General features: G+C 42.9%; 1 protein-coding gene across 4 annotated transcripts in view; it reads right to left on the bottom strand.

Moving 5' to 3' along the window:
• Positions 1-18,841, bottom strand: part of SGK3 (serum/glucocorticoid regulated kinase family member 3) — a 159,129-nt gene that overhangs the window by 97,588 nt on the left and 42,700 nt on the right. The window contains exon 1 of one of the 4 annotated variants that reach the window (XM_053559184.1): positions 7,575-7,689. The exons of 2 other annotated variants lie outside the window; for them this stretch is intronic. The gene's annotated coding sequence lies outside the window, so the exon portion shown is untranslated. Of the gene's footprint in view, positions 1-7,574; positions 7,690-18,841 lie in introns of those variants that run through there. One more of the 4 variants, XM_053559187.1, reaches the window with a different exon arrangement.

Below are 18,841 nucleotides of genomic sequence, written 5' to 3'. Positions count from 1 at the left end.
TAGGTTTCTTCTTCAGCTTCTTTCAGGAGTAGCTGTGAGGATTCATGGATGTGTTAGATGTGAGGTTAGTTTCTCAGCCTCAGCACTGGTGACGTTTTGAGTCAGATGATTTTTGTTTTTTTCTGTTGTAGACAGTCCTGTGCATTGTAGGTGCTTAGCGTCATCCCTCACTCCCCAAGTGGTGACAGCCAGTCTCCAGACATTGCCAAATATTCTGTGGCTCAGTGGGTAAGGCGCCGGCCCCATATACCGAGGGTGGCGGGTTCAATCCCAGCCCCGGCCAAACTGCAACAAAAAAATAGCTGGGCGTTGCGGCGGGCGCCTGTAGTCCCAGCTACTCGGGAGGATGAGGCAAGAGAATCGCTTAAGCCCAGGAGTTGGAGGTTGCTGTGAGCTGTGTGACGCCACAGCACTCTACCGAGGGTGACAAAGTGAGACTCTGACTCTAAAAAAAAAGCCACATACATACTACTCTGGGCATGGAATGGCATGGCATGGCCCGAGGACTGGATGAAAACTCAAGTAAGAAAAGAAATAAAGGGGCTCAGTGCCTGTAGCTCAGCAGCTGGGGCACTGGCCATATACACGGGAGCTGGTGGTTTCTAATACAGCCAGGGCCTGCCAAACAACAATGACAACTACAACCAAAAAATAGCCAGGCGTTGTGGCAGGCGCCTGTAGTCCCAGCTACTGGGGAGGCTAAGGCAAGAGAATTGCTTAAACCCAAGAGTTTGAGGTTGCTGTGAGCTGTTGATGCCACAGCTCTCTACCGAGGGCAACATAGTGAGACTATCTCAAAAAAAAAGAAAGAAAGAAAGAAAGGAAAGAAAGACAGACAGACACACAGACAGACAAAAGGAATAAAGGAACTGGAGATGGGGATGGGATCGGGGATTATTCACGAAAAGGGAAGAGGCCACGTGAAAAGGTTTCATTTTAAGTTATTTTAAAAGCACCCTCCCAGGAAATTATAACCCCAATTATAACTGAAAGTCTACTGTAATAGTATATAATCTGTATCCATTTATTTCCGCCTGTCAGGATACTAGCTCCAAACACATCTGAAATGTTTCAACAGAAACAAAGCACATCTTTGTTATATCTGTAAATTAAATTCACTGCAGAAAAGATTAAAAATCTAGCAGACTCTGCCAATGAAAGATAGAGAGTAACATTCTCCCCTCTCCTCACACATATCACAGGATGAACCAGTTACTTTTCCTGTTTTCCTTCTTTACTAATATATCCTTCCTGTAATTCCCATGCCACCACCCCACTCTGATTTTTCCCTCATTCTGTATGAGGAAGCAGTCCCAGTTTTGCTAGGTTTATTACATGTCTTATTTGAAGTACCTTTTATATTTCTTGATCCTTTATGAAATGATAGAGGAATTAAAAATAAAATACAGTATAGGCAAAATAGCCAACATTGGGGCTAATGCAATATAGAAGAACAGGGTGCACTCAAAAACTAGAGAGAGGTGTCCAAGATCCTCTCCAAAAGTCACAAGCCTGCTGATTCCCTGAAACCAGCTTCATTTAATTATGGACGTTTAGAGTAATGGACTGAGTGAGGAGATGGATGTTACCAGGGACAGCTCTTTGTTTTGATCAGAACCAAAATTGCCAGGATAAGGAGGAAGGCCCTAACCTTACTTCAGTAATACCATGCCCCTACATTTGGTCCACAAAGAACAGGCTGGGACGGAAGCAGTGGCAGAAGGCTCTGTGCTGGCCTCCAATGCCTCCCAAGGTTGCTGGCTGTCTTGGGTCCCCAACCACAAGAAAACTGTAAATCTGATAATTTCACTCCCTACTTAAACTCTTTCCATGGCTTCCCACTGTCTTTAGAATAAAATCCAAACTCTGAAGCTACTGACAACTTACTACCTCCCACAGGCCTAATCTCTGCCCACCTCTCCAGCTGCCCCCTCCTCCCCTTCTGTTTACTAGACTTTCCTAGTTTGCACACACACCAAGTCCCTTCCCATCTTCTGTCTCTCAGCCTCTTGTACAGGTAGCCCCTTTATGATGTTGTCCTCTCTCAGCTCTTCTCCCTGAGGCTTTTGTTCAAATTCTTCTGTAAAACTTCATGACCACCCGAAATAAAGCACTCTCTCTCCCAGGTAATCATCGCATTTATAGATTGCATCTAGGATTGCATTTTGCTTGTTTATTGAGAGCCTCTTTGACAAAGGCGTAGACGTGTGACTCATTCAATGACTTGTACTTAGGAGGCCCTAATAAGATATTTCATTCATTAATTCAACAGGTGAAGAGACACACTTGGAAATTCAACTTGGCAAAGTGTGCTAGTGAGATCTTCATAGTGACCAGTGCCTCATCCTTCTTTCATCAGTCCCCTGAATCACCAATTTCTCCCTCTTTACCGGGTTACTCCCAGTATAATATGTGATCTTAATAAAATTCTCCCTAAAAATAGAGATTTCCTCATTTAATGATATTTACTGCTTATCATGTGCTGGGGATGTATCATTAGTCTGCACCCCCCACTTTTATTAATTGTATTAATGAGTCCATCTGCTAACACTGTTAATTAAGGCTTTTTAAAAATGAGGGCTAAAAATAAACACAGATGCTTAAACAGTAAGATAAAGAAAACTTCACTCCAAGTTAAGTATTTGCTTTCAAAATTCTTCTCACAGTAAAACTGTGCTGGTTAGCACATTAGAAAAAATTTCCCAAAGCACACAAATTACAGTCAACTAATATGTAAATCATAATACTTTTTTTTTTTTTTGAGACAGAGTCTCACTCTGTCATCCTGGGTAGAGTGCCATGGCATCGTAGCTCACAGAAATCTCAAACTCCTGAGCTCGAGCAATCCACCCACCTCGGTCTCCCAGAATGCTAAGATTATAGGTGTGAGCCACCACGCCTGGCCTATAATACTTATTTAAATTATACTATTTCCTTTCAAATCCTGACCTTACACTGGGTATGCTACTGGTTAAGACAACTTGAAGAATTCTACCTTAATGTTTTAACATTTCAAAAAATTATATTTCCCTACTCTTTCTGATCAATAGAAACTGCAGCTTCATCCCAGGAATGATAAACTAAATTTAGACCTATACCTGTAAGTACTCAAAATTACGAACAAAGAAAGTAAGTTAGGTTAATGCATGCCCTAGAACGGGAAAACCCCAGGTAAGCTGTGGGAGGCCACCGGAGAAGAAAAGATAAAATAAGTGGCAGAAACATCTACACAAATTATTGAGTTAATTTTTAATCTGCAAGTCACAAGTAAAATAAAAAGATTTAATTGGAATATATGCAAGGATTTATGTGTGATGTAAAATCAAGCAAAATGTGTTAAACCAAAAGTTGACATCAAACTTAATAAAGCTGAGAACTTCAACAGTAGCCACACTCAGGCATCTTGTATCTACCCACCTATCTCTAAAGAACTAAAAGCTTCTGGCATTTAACTTCTCCATATATCCAGGACAATACATTAGAAAGAGGTATAAATATTTTTTAGATTAAACAAAGAAAGGATAAAAGGTAAATCATACAGGCCAGAGAGAGGAAAAGAAAGATCAGCCCTATCCAGCTTAGAAAACAAAGCAGAGAAACAGTATTATGCATGCCTGAAGACACAAAAACAAAATATAGTTTAAGAATAATACTCCAGGGCGGCGCCTGTGGCTCAGTGAGTAGGGCGCCGGCCCCATATGCCGAGGGTGGCAGGTTCAAACCCAGCCCCGGCCAAACTGCAACAAAAAAATAGCCGGGTGCTGTGGCGGGCACCTGTAGTCCCAGCTACTCGGGAGGCTGAGGCAAGAGAATCGCTTAAGCCCAGGAGCTGGAGGTTGCTGTGAGCTGTGTGATGCCACGGCACTCTACCAAGGGCCATAAAGTGAGACTCTGTCTCTACAAAAAAAAAAAAAAAAAAACAATACTCCAGGCTCGGTGCCTGTAGCTCAAGCAGCTAAGGCATCAGCCACATACACCTGAGCTGGAGGGTTCAAATCCAGCCCAGGCCTGCCAAACAACAATGACAACTACAACCAAAAATAGCTGGGCATTGTTGTGGGCGCCTGTAGTCACAGCTAATTGGGAGGCTGAGGCAAGAGAATCACTTAAGCCCAAGAGTTGAAGGTTGCTGTGAGCTGTGATGCCTCAGCACTCCACCCAGGGCCACAGCTTGAAGTGCTGTGTCAAAAAAAAAAAAAAAAAAAAAGAATAATACTCCACAAGAAAATCCAAAGCTGCACATATTGCTCCACAAAGTTTGTCCTGTCCTAATGGTTTCCTGAGTAGTTTATCACGTATTTTTTAAAATATCTGTCTATCCACATGGGTGTTAGGTATGCAGCTCTCCCTGCACCCACTTCATTCTATGAAACCAGATCCCAATGTTCATATGTACCTTTTAAAAATTTATTTATTTTTGGGGACAAAGTCTCACTTTGTTGCCCTCGGTAGAGTGCCACAGCATCATAGCTCACAGCAACCTCAAATTCTTGGGCTCAAGTGATCCTCTTGCCTCAGACTCCCAAGTAGCTGGGACTGTAGGTGCCCACCACATCTCTAGTTTTAGAGATTGCATCTCACTCTAGCTCAGGATGGTCTTGAACTCCTAAACTCAGGCAACCCACCTGCCTCAGCCTCCCAGAGTACTAGGATTACAGGCATGAGCCACCACTCCCAGCCTTGTACCTTTTTATTTAGTACTGAATTTTTTTCTGTTCATCTTCCTATTTGTCCATCCTATAGAAATAATTGTTGAAGTTTAATGACTTCAAGGCCTATTAGAACTTTAAGTTTCCTTGTATTTAAAAAGCAGAGTGTGGGTCTTATTTTTCCTTTAAAAGTAAACAGATTTGTGTATGCATGCTTCTTGTCCTCCAGAAGCTCACATGTGGCAAAAAAGACAAATGTCCAAAGAATTACAATTCAAGGTAGACTGTGCTAAGTTCTCTAAGAGAGTCACCAGCATTCATCAGAAGGAAAAAAACACTTGCAACTGAACGTATCTAGGTATTGGGGTCGTGTGGAATGTGAGAGAGGTTTGAAGGATGGTCACTCAAGAAAGAAAGGACAGTAGAAGTCCTTAGAACAAACAAGGGCTACCCAGTTTGGAAATGCCTGCATCAGATGCAAGAAATTGAACTTTCTGTGTGTTAAGTTTTATTTCTAGGCACTCAGGATACAGCAATGAACTCAACCAGCAAGGACTCCGACCTACACGAAACTAAAGAGTGGCAGACAGGAGATAACGAATAAAGTAAATATACAGGTAGATGTATCGTATAGTATAGGAAAAGTGGAATTGCACGTAACTTTAATTTCAGGTAACATCTGAACAAATACCCAAAGGTGAGAGAGTGAACTACACAATGAGCTGGGCAAGAGTCAGCAACTAACACAACAATATCTCAAAGCAATTTCACTCCACAATGCTTTGAAGTTAGCAGCAACGCTCACTGCAACTTATCTCTTTTGGACCCAGTCCTACTTCCTTCAGCTAGTACTCAGGGATCCACTTCCTGACTCTATCTTACCCCAATCAAGAATACTTCACCAATAATACAGTGATAACAAACTGTCTAGTAGGTTAATTTATTTATACTGGCTGTTTATTTTCCCTACATAGGAGAAAAGGCTGCGTTTTAAAACAACAAAACCAAAGCACTGTTGGAACATGTTTGTACAAAGCTTAAGAAGACAACCATCTTGTTCTCAAAGCAATAATTGATGTAGCAACCGGAGACTTGTGATTTAAATCAAAGGTTCTGAAGAATGATTATGAATCATGCAATTAAACTACCAAGCAGGATGCTGCTCAGAGAAAGAGAATTCACAGTACCATAAAACTGTCAAAAATAAAAATAGTAACCATCATCAAAAGTAGAAATATTATCCTTTGGTTTTATAATTTGTTCATCAGAAGAGCTGAATTCTAGTCTAAACTCTGCCATTTACTGGTTCTGGATCTTTGGCCTTATACATAAAGACCAGCTAGTATGATTTTTCAGATTTCTTTCGATCCCAAGATTCTATGTGGCAAGCTAAGGTTCCTATGATGTTTATGTATTTTGAGTGCCCTGGTTTGCTTCATCTTGCAATAACAGGGTAGGTACCTACCCAAAATACTGTGATACAACTTATAAATTCTGAATAAAGTGATATGTACTGCTTTTAAACAAAACTAGCTGAACTAGGTGCTTAAAATGAGGCTACATTCACCCTGAAGGTGCTGCCTTTTACATCTTTCTTTTAGAACTAGATTCTAGTTCTGGCCTAGAACTGGTTTCTACGCCAGTTGAGAGTGGATGTGATTTAAAACAAAACAAGGTGGATAATCACATCAGGCAACACCCCTAGTATTAGAAAAAGTTATGAGATCTTTTCTTCTAGGACTCAAAATCTATGAAACTGTTCCAAAGGAATCCCCAAGCATTTGTAGCAACAGTTCTGAGGAAAGAAAAAATGTATGTTTTCTGATAATGACAACTTTGGAGATTACTGCCCATCTGAATGTATGATAAAGAAAATAGCCAAAAGGGCGGCACCTGTGGCTCAATGAATAGGGTACCAGCCCCATATACCGAGGGTGGCTAGTTCGAACCCAGCCCCAGCCAAACTGCAACAAAAAAATAGCCGGGCGTTGTGGCGGGCGCCTGTAGTCCCAGCTGCTCAGGAGGCTGAGGCAAGAGAATCAAGTAAGCCCAAGAGCTGGAGGTTGCTGTGAGCCGTGTGACACCAAGGCACTCTACCAAGGGTGGTAAAGTGAGACTCTGTCTCTACAAAAAAAAAAATAAATAAATAAAAAAATAATAAAAAAAAAAGAAAATAGCCAAAAGAAAAAAAAAAGAAGAAAGCCAACATTTACTGTGTACTATGTGCCAGGTACTAGTACTAACTCGTTTAATCTTCAAAACAATCCCGTAAAGTTGGGACTATCATATCCCCACTTTGCATATGCGGAAACTAAGACATAGAGAAGTTAAGAAAATTCACCAAGTTTTCACAGTTAATAAGTAGATTCAAACCCACACCTTGTAGCTTCAAAGCCTCCTGCACGCTTAATCTCCCCATACACTCCCCATGTAAATCTGTTGCCCTAATTTAAGTAACAGTCTCACTACTCGCACCCTCCCTGCAAACAGATTAACACGAAGTGAAAATAAAGCGGCGCTGCAAGCTCACTATCCAGTTTCTCCTCCAGTCCTGACCCACGACTATAAATATATTTTAAAGAATACAAAAACTTTACAGTTTCTTCTCGAGATTTGGGGAGTGAAAGTACGGAACGACTCAAACGTTTTCTATTCCGAAGCAAACGCCCATAACTAGTGCTGCGAAGCCAGAGCAGGACCCGGGTAGTCCCCGCGTCTCCCTCCCGGGTTCCACGCGCGGAGGCTGCCCACCCGCCCGCGTCCTGCCCCGCCTTCCAACCCGCTGCGGAAATGGAACCTGGGCCCGCCGGTCCAACCACACACCTGCCCCGGCGCACCCGCGGAGTCCCTCCACCTGGCCCACGCGGCGCCAACATCCCTCTCCACTTGCTGTCCCCGCACGAGCTCGGTGCGCCACACGCTTACCTTCGGGGACCCACGCCCGGCGCGTGGCGAGCGGGGAGCGGCTGGTCCCGGACAGGCGCCGCGCCACCCACTCGCAGCTGCGCCGGCCGCGCTCTCCGCCTGAGCTGAACCTCCGGGTCCCGCCCCCCAGGGCAGGCTCCGCCCCCACCAATCACCAGCGCCCCCGCAGCGGCGGGCAAGACCCGCCTCGGCTCGCTCAGCCCCGCCCACTGCTCTCGTGGAGCGCCGAGACCAAGAGGAGGTGAGGGCGGGCTGCAGTCCCGGAGGCCCTGAGCAAATAAAGGGGGTTACGGACTGGAGGTGTATGACCTGAGGGGAAGGAAGGGCGGGAGGCCGGCAGACTGAAGAGGAAAAACCAGAAAGAGCCCTTCTAGAAGTAAGGTGGAGAAAAAGTCGTGGTAAGGTAAAGATAAGGCTCTCTCCCCGGGTCCCAGCTGAAATGTGGTCTTTTTTTGTTTTTTTTCAGAGTCTCACTATGCCGCCCTCAGTAGAGCGCTGTGGCATCACAGGTTACTGCAACCTCAACTATTGGCCTTAAGCAGTTCTCTTGCCTCATTCTCTCAAGTAGCTGGGACTACGGGCGCCCGCCACAACACCGGGCTATTTTTTGGTTGTAGTTGTCATTGTTGTTTGGCAGGCTGAGGCTGCGTTAGAACCCGCCAGCCCCGGGGTATGTGGCTGGCGCCCTAACCCCTGAGCTACGGGCACCGACCAGCTGATGTGTGGGACTGGATGAGATCTTAAAACAACAGAGTTCACTCTTTCAGGTCATTGGCATAATCTCATTCTCGTTTGTCAGGCTGGGAGTTACGAATCCAGGGTTCCATGTTGAGAAGTCTTTGGGAATGGGATTCACAGGAGCAAAGAAAGGAAGCAATTCCTTTACTGGCCTCCAGCACATATCCTTCAGTTTAAAAATTATGGACGCATAAGAATCCTCCTCCCCGCCACCCGGCTTAAATTAATGTTAATCATCCCCTCTCCCCTCAAACAGCTCCAGCACACTTCAAGAAAGCAGATCTAGCACACCTGGGTTTGACGTGAATGTCCACAGTGTACTTACTACAAGGTTTGCAACTGAGAGTATGGATAAAGGAAAACCAGATTACACAGATGGACTTGTTTTAACTATTAATGCGTCAAAGTTTGGAAGGTGAAAAACAACTTGAGGAATCAAGTCAGTAACTAATTTGAGATGGGCCTATGCCTGTAATCCGGGTTACCTCAGGCAAAAGGATGGCTTGAACCACCCCAGGAGTTCAAGACCAGGATGGGCAAAATAGCAAGACCCTCCATCTTTAAAAAAAGAACAACTCAATACTAATTGAATTATGGCAAGGAAACAAGGCTCACTTTGCCAACAATCAGGACTGACACGTAGTAACTTTTACTACAAGAATTTGGGAAAATAGTTCCAAGAGGCCAGGTATGTTACAAGATTCAAAGCCCTCAAGTTGCTTATCAGTAAAATGAAGGGATTCGTCCTTGTGACCACATGGCCTCTAAATACCCTTTCATACTCGAGAGTTCATCCTGCCAGGCTCAACTCTTAAAGGAGAGTAGAAGGAATGCAGTGAAGAAGCCAGACAGAAAAATTGGGAATTTTTTGAAAAGCTTCAGGGATCTCTGGCATTACTTCATTCAAGCTCTCCTATCTGACTTTCCTGTTTGTAATGATAATAGTACATTAGTTCCTCTTTATCTTCAGTTTTTCTTTGACCCAAGGTTAACTGTAGTCTAAAAATATTAAGTGGAAAATTCTCATACATTTTAAATTGTGTGTTCTTTTGAGCTGTGTGATGAAAGATCACACTGACCACCTGTCCTGGATGTAAATCTGCCTTTTGTCCAGTTTATCCATGCTGTGTACACTCATTAGTCACATAGTTATGAGATCATCTCACTTATCACATCCACTATCTTGGTATGGCTGTGCTTGTGCTCAAAGAACCCTTACTTCATAAGAGCCTCAAAGCACAAGAATGGTGACACTGGCAAAAATTGTTATACTTACTCTATTTAAATATTAGTTATTGTTAATCTCTTATTATGCCTAATTCATCAATTAAACTTTAACATAGTTATATACATATAGGAAAAAAACAGCATAAATGGGGTTCAATACTGTCTGCAGTTTCAGGCATCCAGTGGGAGTCTTGAAATGTATATGATATGATACTGAAGTAACTACCAGTTGCTTTGTGCTAACCAAGAGCTTTGGTTGGCAGTTATATATGACTGATTCATAAAAATGGAGAAATTAAATAAGACTTGTTTGGAAGACTAAATCTTTGCAATTCATAGAGATAAATAACAAGTAGGCTACCCACTTTTCATCACTTATTAATGCCCAAAGAAGTGATTTACCCATATTAAATGCTTAAAAATATATTAATCAGTCCATGATTATTTTCAGCTTTCCGTAAGCCCTTTTTCTCCCTTGCTATAACTAAAATACTAGTCTTTTCTTTTTCATGCAAATAAGATAGAGTTTCTCCTTCTAATTTTGAAGAAATTCTCAAAAATAAGATAAGGAAGAATCACACAGAACTTCCTGGAGTTGGACTAGAAAAGTTTTCAGTGCTCTAGAAATAAACCCTTGAATCACAGTAAATTCCCTATGTGGGAGGAGTCCTACATATTATTAAGATCTTTAGAGAGTACATTTTCCCTAACTGCACTTTTTTTTTTTTTTTTTTGGTTTGTTTGTTTTGAGACAGGTCTTCCTTTGTTGCCCAGGTTGGAGTACAGTGGCGCAATCATAGTTGACTGCCACCTTGAACTCCTAGGCTCAAGCAATCCTCTTGCTTCAGCCTCCTGCATAGCTGGGGACTATAGGCATGAACCTCTATACCAGCAGTTCTCAACCTATGGGTCACGACCCCTTTGTAACAATGAAAATACATTCTACGTATCAGATATTTACATTACAATTCACAACAGTAGCAAAATTACAGTTATGAAGTAGCAACGAAAATAATTTTATGGTTGGGGGTCACCACAACATGAGGAACTGTATGAAAGGGTCGTGGCATTAGGAAGGTTGAGAACCACTACTCTATACCCAGCTAATTTGTAAAATTCTTCTGTGGAGAAGGAGTCTTGCTACATTGCTTAGGCTGGTCTTGAACTCCTGGCCTCTAGCAATCCTCCCACTTAGGCTTTCCAAAGTGCTAGGGTTACAGATCCGAGCCACCGTGCCCAGCCCCTTAACTGTAACTAACCAGATGGTACCAGGAGAAGCAGGACCAAGCTTACAGAATGACTACCAAGTAAGAATGAAAACCTTTTTTTTTTTTTTTTTTTGAGGCAGTCTCATTGTGTCACTCTGGGTGGAGTGCCATGGTGTCATGGCTCACAGCAACCTCAAACTCTTGGGCTCAAGTGATCTTCTTGCCTCAGCCTCCCAAGTAGCTGGGACTACAGGCGCCTCCCACAATGCCCGGCTAGTTTTTAGAGATGGGGTCTTGCTCTTGCTCAGGCTGGTCTGAAACTTCTGACCTCAAGCAAACTTCTGACACCCACCTCAGTCTCCCAGAGGGGTAGGATTATAGGCATGAGCCACTGCACCTGAACTGAAAACTTATTTGCAAAGTGTTTTGCAAATGTCAGTGACACAAATCAGGGAGGTCCCAGAGCTCTGAAGTCTGGCCCAGACAATCTATAAATCACTACCAACAGCAAACCTCTATAATGTTTTAGAGATTTAAGAAGTATCAAATGGGCAGAACTAAGCAACAGTTACACTTCATTTTACAGAGTGGTTGTACAGAGGCTATTTGTTATAGACCCTTGGAACTTTTCCTCTCCTGAAAATGTGACGTGACTATTAAGAGTAAAGCTTTAGGGGACTTTTGAATTCAGCCAAGATGGAGTAACAAGAACCAGATTGACCCTTCCACCTAAACCAATCAAAACAAGAGAGCCAGACAAAATATATAAAACAACAGTTTTCAAGATACTAGATATCAGGCAATGGAGGAAAATGATCCCTCAGAGATGAATAACAAATATGGTGTACACAGCTTACTATTTTCAGAGGGCTTATATGCCATTGCATAGAAAGAAAGAATGCAAAGAGCCTAGCAGACTCCCTGAATTGAGGAGATGGAGCTGTGAATCTAGGGAGAACAAATGGCCAGAGTTCACAACACACAGTTAATTGCACAGAGAATCCCGAAGTTCTACAGAGGGTCCTCCTTGAGAATTTAACAGTGCTAATCACTAATCAGTGCATGGATGTGTGTAAAGTATAAATTATCCAAAAAAGAAAAAAAACATTTGAAAGCATTAGAGGGAACTCACAGAGGACCAGAAACAGGGACTCCTCCCACCAAGATACCTAGAAAACATCAGAGTTCATTGGTGTACCTGTAGTTCCAGCTACTTGGGAGGCTGCGGCAAGAGAATTGCTTAAGCCCAAGAGCTTAAGGTTGCTGTGAGCTGTGACGCCACATCACTCTACCCAGGGTGACACAGTGAGACTCTGTCTCAAAAAAAAAAAAATGTGTTACTTGATCTGCCTTTTTCATGGTGTTGACATGTGTACTAATGGGTCAAAAACTGGCTAAAACTGCTGGTACCTTGCCATGAATCAAGGCAGTGGAACCACTGCACTCGTAGTCATTATATTCTTCACCATCGTTTACTTGAAGTTAAAAAAATAATAATGAAAATTAAAAAGGTCAGGTTCACTTAAGAATATTCTTGATAGGGCGGCACCTGTGGCTCAAAGGGTTAGAGTGCTGGTCCCATAGAGGTGGCGGGTTCAAACTCAACCCTGGCCAAAAACCACAAAAAAAAAAAAAAAAAAAGAATATTCTTGATAAAGCAGTAAAAATTGTTAATTTTATTCAATCTTAACCTTTGAGTAAATTTCCTTTTAATATTTTGTGTGACAAAATATAAAGTATACATAAAGTGCTTCTGCTATATACCAAAGTCTAAGGAAGGGAAGAAAGGCCTTTGTATGATTGAGTTGCAATCTAAGCTGCTTTTTACTTCAAAGGGTGACTGACAAATGATGGTATTTGCCAAACTGGGGTATTTGGCAGACATTTTCTTGAAAATGAACAAAGTAAGCCTGTCACATCAAGGAAAACAACTCAATGTATTTGTTGGCAATGATAAAATTCAAGCTTTCAAGCTCAACAGAGTTTTGGAAAGTTTGCTTCTGCCACCATGACCTTGTCTGCTCTCCTCCACTGAAAGAGTTTTCTGATGCACTCAGCGATATCAACAAATGGGGTTTTAATATTGTTAAATGAAATGTATCATTTAGGAAATCTGCATAAATTAGTGAACCAATATTTTACAAATGACTATGGCATGAAATGACAAAACCGTGCAAGCCCAAAAATCCATTCAAAATGTTATGTGACATGTGAGTTGAATGGTGGTCCCCCAAAAGGTTTTCAAGATGAGATCACCCCAGATTATCCAGGTAAGCCCTGAATCCAATGACAGATGTTCTTGGAAGAAAGAGAAGAGGAGAAGACACAGAGACTCACGGAACAGAATGGCTTGTGAAGTTAGAGGCAGATAAGCCCTCCAAAAAAGGTGGGAAAAGGTAAAGAACCCATTGTCTCCTAGTTTTGGGAGGGATTGCAGCCCAGCTGACAACTTCATTTCAGATTTCTGGCCCCTAGAACTGTGAGAAAGAATGTTTCTGTTGTTTTAACATGCTTGGTTTGTGTTTATCTGTTATGGCAGCCCTAGGAAACCAACCTGATGATCAGTGGGTTTAAATGTAACTGATACAAGTATACTGATATGGATTCAGAATACACATTGCATCTAATCTTTAAGAAACTACCACTTACCCACAATTTTGAAACTACGGCTTTAAAAATATCGTATTTTGGCTCAGCGCCCATAGCACAGTGGTTAGGGTGCCAACCATATACACCAGGCAGGTTAAAACCTGGCCAAGAGCCTGCCAAACAACAATGATAACTATAACAAAAAAATGGCCAGGTGTTGTGGCGGGTGCCTGTATTCCCAGCTACTTAGGAGGCTGAGGCAAGAGAATCACTTAAGGCCCAGAGTTTGAGGTTACTGTGAGCTGTGACTCCAGAGCACTCTACCAAGGGCAATGAAATGAGACTGTCTCAAAAAAAAAAAAAAAAACCCTGTTTTTTCCAAATACATATATCAGACCTGATTTTTTTTTTTTTGGTAGAGACAGAGTCTCACTGTACCGCCCTCGGGTAGAGTGCCCTGGCGTCACACGGCTCACAGCAACCTCTAACTCTTGGGCTTACGCGATTCTCTTGCCTCAGCCTCCCGAGCAGCTGGGACTACAGGCGCGCGCCACAACGCCCGGCTATTTTGACTTGATTTTATTTTTTAATATACTTAAATATATTGTAGCTAGTCTGAATACAGAAACGGGTAGAATTCAGTTGCCACCAATTAAGCTAGATATTAAAATGATTTGCAAACATATACAATAATGCTAATCACTAAATTATTTATTTATTTATTTTTTTTTTTTATAGAGACAGAGTCTCACTTTACCACCCTCGGTAGAGTGCCATGACGTCACAGGACTTACAGCAACCTCCAACTCCTGGGCTTAAGTGATTCTCTTGCCTCAGCCTCCCGAGTAGCTGGGACTACAAGCACCCACCACAACGCCCAGCTATTTTTTGGTTGCAGTTCAGCCGGGGCTGGGTTTGAACCCGCCACCCTTGGTATATGGGGCCAGCACCCTACTCACTGAGCCACAGGTGCCACCTGACTAAATTTTTTAGCTTTGGGAAAAAAGTTATTTTTATAAAAATATGTTTTTATGTTAACACATAATAGGTATTTATTATTTATTTTTTATTTTTTGAGACAGAGTCTCACTTTGTCACCCTTAGTAGAGTGCCATAGCATCACAGCTCACAGCAACCTCAAAGTCTTGGTCTCAAGAGATTCTCTTGCCTCAGCCTAGTCTGACAAAGTGAGACTCTGTCTTCATTTTAACTCAGTACCTTTTTAAAGACTTTCTCCAGGGCGGCGCCTGTGGCTTAGTCGGTAAGGCGCTGGCCCCATATACCGAGGGTGGCGGGTTCAAACCCGGCCCCGGCCAAACTGCAACCAAAAAATAGCCGGGCGTTGTGGCGGGCGCCTGTAGTCCCAGCTACTCGGGAGGCTGAGGCAAGAGAATCGCTTAAGCCCAGGAATTGGAGGTTGCTGTGAGCTGTGTGAGGCCACCACACTCTACCAAGGGCCATAAAGTGAGACTCTGTCTCTACAAAAAAAAAAAAAAAAAAAAAAAAGACTTTCTCCAAATATAGTCACCGTCTGAGGTATGGGGGGTTGGGACTTCAACATCCGAATTTAAAGGGACATAATTCAACTAACTCCTCCTTGCTCCTTGGGAATCAGCCTGAATCAGACTTCCTCAGGGAAGCTTTCCTAGACCCTAGTCTTAGGTGAGAACTCCTGTTATACCCATACAATTGTCATTTAATTGTTTTATGCCTGTCTTACCTACCAAACCCTAAACGCCACGAGGGCAGGGACCATGTCACGTTCACCACTGAGCCACAGGGTTTAGAACAACGCCTGATATACTGGGTCACTCAGTGAGTAAGGAAATGCTGTATGGCATCACAAAATGGGAAAGTTTGAGAGGTGAAAACTCAAGAACTCTTTTTCTGGAATGACCATCAGAGCTCTGGTCATACAACATGAAAACACAACAGGGCAGTGCCTGTGGCTCAAGAAGTAGGGCACCAGTCCCATATGCCAGAGGTAGCGGGTTCAAACCCAGCCCTGGCCAAAAAAATAAAGAAAGAAAGAAAGAAAGAAAACACACAACAGGGCGGCGCCTGTGGCTCAGTGAGTAGGGCGCCAGCCCCATATGCCGAGGGTGGCGGGTTCAAACCCAGCCCCGGCCAAACTGCAACCAAAAAATAGCCGGGCGTTGTGGCGGGCGCCTGTAGTCCCAGCTGCTCGGGAGGCTGAGGCAAGAGAATCATGTAAGCCCAAGAGTTAAGAGGTTGCTGTGAGCCGTGTGACGCCACGGCACTCTACCCAAGGGCGGTACAGTGAGACTCTGTCTGTACAAAAAAAAAAAAAAAGAAAACACACAACAACAATAATAAACGCTGTCTGGTCCAAAGATAGTCAGTTATCTCACTTGAGGGTTCATAGCCAGTTACAGATTGAACTCCTTATTCTGCTCTTTCCTCACATTCACTACTGTGCTTGACTAGACTTAAAAAAAATAATAATAATGAATGGCATGAAGCAAGATTCTGACATGAACACAGCCACGAAACATCAAAAGCTATTAAAACTTTACTGAGTTATTTATATAGTACGGCCAACGTATGCTCATGCTGGCAAGTTTGTGACCTTAACTATCAGACCTCATATGAAACACTTCTGGTCCTAAGCATTTTGGATAAAGAGTACTCAACCTATACCAGCAAATCAGTTATCTTTGTGGGAAAGTTTCATTGGCTCTTAAACCCACTGTAGCATTGGGTTGAGGAGGTAGGGACTTAACTTTAGTCCTGGTTTTTTATTGCTATTATTAACTAGCAATAAAAAAACTTTTGCATTCTCTTGTATTCCTCAACTGTAAATGCAGAAATTTTCTGAAGCCAACACTGGTCACAATTTAAACAGAAAACCCCTGCTGCAGCTAAAACAAACAAACAAACAAAAAAAAAAAAAAAAAAACACTTCCAAGGCTTTGAAATACTCTTTTTCATGTTTCAAAAGGGGGTTTCAAATCAAAGAAAGCTCCAAGGAGCCTCCACCACTTCCTAAAGACTCAGGGTTCAGAGGGCAATTGGAGTTCAGAAGTCATAAGGTCATCTGAAATCTACAGCCATTATAATAATGTTGAGACTTGGTTAGGAGTTAAAAAGTGATATCCCCTTGGGAGGTGCCTGTGGCTCAGTGGTTAGGGTGCCAGCCACATATACTGAGGGTGGCAGGTTCCAACCCAGCCCCAACCAAACTGCAATAAAAAATAGCTGGGCATTGTGGTGGGCACCTGTAATCCCAGCTACTTGGGAGGCTGAGGCAAGAGAATTGCCTAAGCCCAGGTATTGGAGGTTGCTGTGAGCTATGACACTATGGCACTCTACCAACAGTGACAAAGTGAAACTCTGTCTCAGAAAAAAAAAAAAGTGATGTTCCCAACATATAGGGGAAAGTGTATTTCAATTAAAAAAACCAAAATATGAATAAATGGCTAGAACTTTGTGGGGCATAGAGAAGGGAAGATCATATTCTTTTTTTTTTTTTTTTTTAAGAGACAGAGTCTCTAGGGCGGCGCCTGTGGCTCAGTCGGTAAGGGTGGCGGGTTCAAACCCGGCCCTGGCCAAACTGCAACCAAAAAATAGCCGGGCGTTGTGGCAGGTGCCTGTAGTCCCAGCTACTCAGGAGGCTGAGGCAAGAGAATCGCTTAAGCCCAGGAGTTGGAGGTTGCTGTGAGCTGTGTGAGGCCACGGCACTCTACCGAGGGCCATAAAGTAAGACTCTGTCTCTACAAAAAAAAAAAAAAAAAAAAGACAGAGTCTCACTCTGTCGCCCTCAGTTGAGTGCCGTAGCGTCACAGCTCACAGCAACCTCCAGCTCTTGGGCTTAGGCGATTCTCTTGCCTCAGCCTCCCAAGTAGCTGGGACTACAGGCACCCACCACAACCCCCCTATTTTTTGTTGCAGTTTAGCTGGGGCTGGGTTCGAACCTGCCAGCACCCTACTCACTGAGCCACAGGCGCTGCCTGGAAGATCATATTCTTTTCTAAAAAAAATTTTTGTAAGCTGGAAAAGTATGTAATATAGAGAAAAGCCATGTCTCCATAATCTATAGAGTATCTAGCCCTAGTTATCTCCTATGTATTTGCCAAACCATATTTACTACCCATGTGACTTAGGACTAGACGTTTGGTACTGTCCCTTCATGTGGGGATAATAATGCTGCAAGAGGTAGTTGTATCACATAAGGTCATATATGGGAATACATTAAATGCAGAGGTTAAGAGCAAAGGGCTTGATAGAATTCTGGCTTCCATCTCCAAGAAAATGCGTAACCCTTGGGTGAGTTTTAACTTCTTTGTGCCTAGGTTTCCTCATCTGTAAAATGGAAATGATAATGGTACCGTCTCTTGTGCTTGCTGCAACCATCAAATGTAATAATGTTAACATACTTAGCCCCTAAAACAAAGGAAGCACCAGTAAGTGTTATTTCTTTTAATACTATGCAACATTCAGTGCCTTTCACCTAATACAATCTCAATTGGTCACCTCAGAAACCTATAATTTCCCATCCTCCCTTTCTTCTCCCTCTCCTCCTAGAAATGCTCCAGTCACTAAAAACATAGAGACCACCAGGCTTAATCTCCCTCGGCAACCCCCACATCCTCCAATGGCTGTGGCATAAACACCTGGGCTACCTTCCCCTGGACTCCTTCCCTTCCTCTTGTTCCCTTCCCTTCCCCCAGGCCCCTTTAGCTACTTCCCCTTCTCTTTCTGGATAAAATAACCTGTGATTCTCTAAAAAACACACTTTCTGCCTAAGAGCTCTGTTCCCCAAGTTTTCATCAGAGTAACTCCTACTCTTTTCTCTGGATTCATTTGAACTGCATCATCCTCTCTCTGCTGGCTTCTCTCTGGCCATCTTCTGCAAATTAGAGGTATGTTCCCATGGCCCCCTAAATTTACTTCTATCCTAAATTATCATCCTATATAATAATTCTTTCTTTGCTTGCCTATTTCTTTTACATCTTCACTGTACAATGTCTAGCACATAGGTGGCCAATTGCTCCTGTTTGCCCAGAACTGTACTGGTTTTTATTTATTTATTTATTTAGAGACAGCGTCTCACTATGTACCCCTTGGTAGAGTGCTGTACTGTTACAGCTCACAGCAACCTCAAACTCTTGGGCTTAAGGGATCTCTTGCCTCAGCCTCCCTAGTAGCTGGGACTACAGGTGCCCACTACAACGCCTGGCTATTTTTTTGTTCTTGTTGCAGTTGTCGTTGTTTAGCTGGCCCAGGCCAGGTTTGAACCACAAGCCTAGATGTATGTGGCTGGCACCCTACCCACTGAGCTATGGGTGCCGCCATACTGGATGCTTTATAGTCCTTCACAGATCAACTTCTCCATAATGACATTTAATAATCAGAGAATTCATATGGTGAATCTGGTCTTTTTTTAGCATGAAACAAGCCAGTATTTTTTTTTCTTTTGAGACAGAGTCTCACTTTGTTGCCCTCAATAGAGTGCTATGGTATCACAGCTCACAGCAACTTCCA

This window comes from Nycticebus coucang, chromosome 13 (genome assembly GCF_027406575.1).
Source record: "Nycticebus coucang isolate mNycCou1 chromosome 13, mNycCou1.pri, whole genome shotgun sequence".
NCBI lineage: Eukaryota > Metazoa > Chordata > Mammalia > Primates > Lorisidae > Nycticebus > Nycticebus coucang.
The sequence above is the reverse complement of the archived record's forward strand: the minus strand, read 5'-3'. Positions and strand labels throughout refer to the sequence as shown.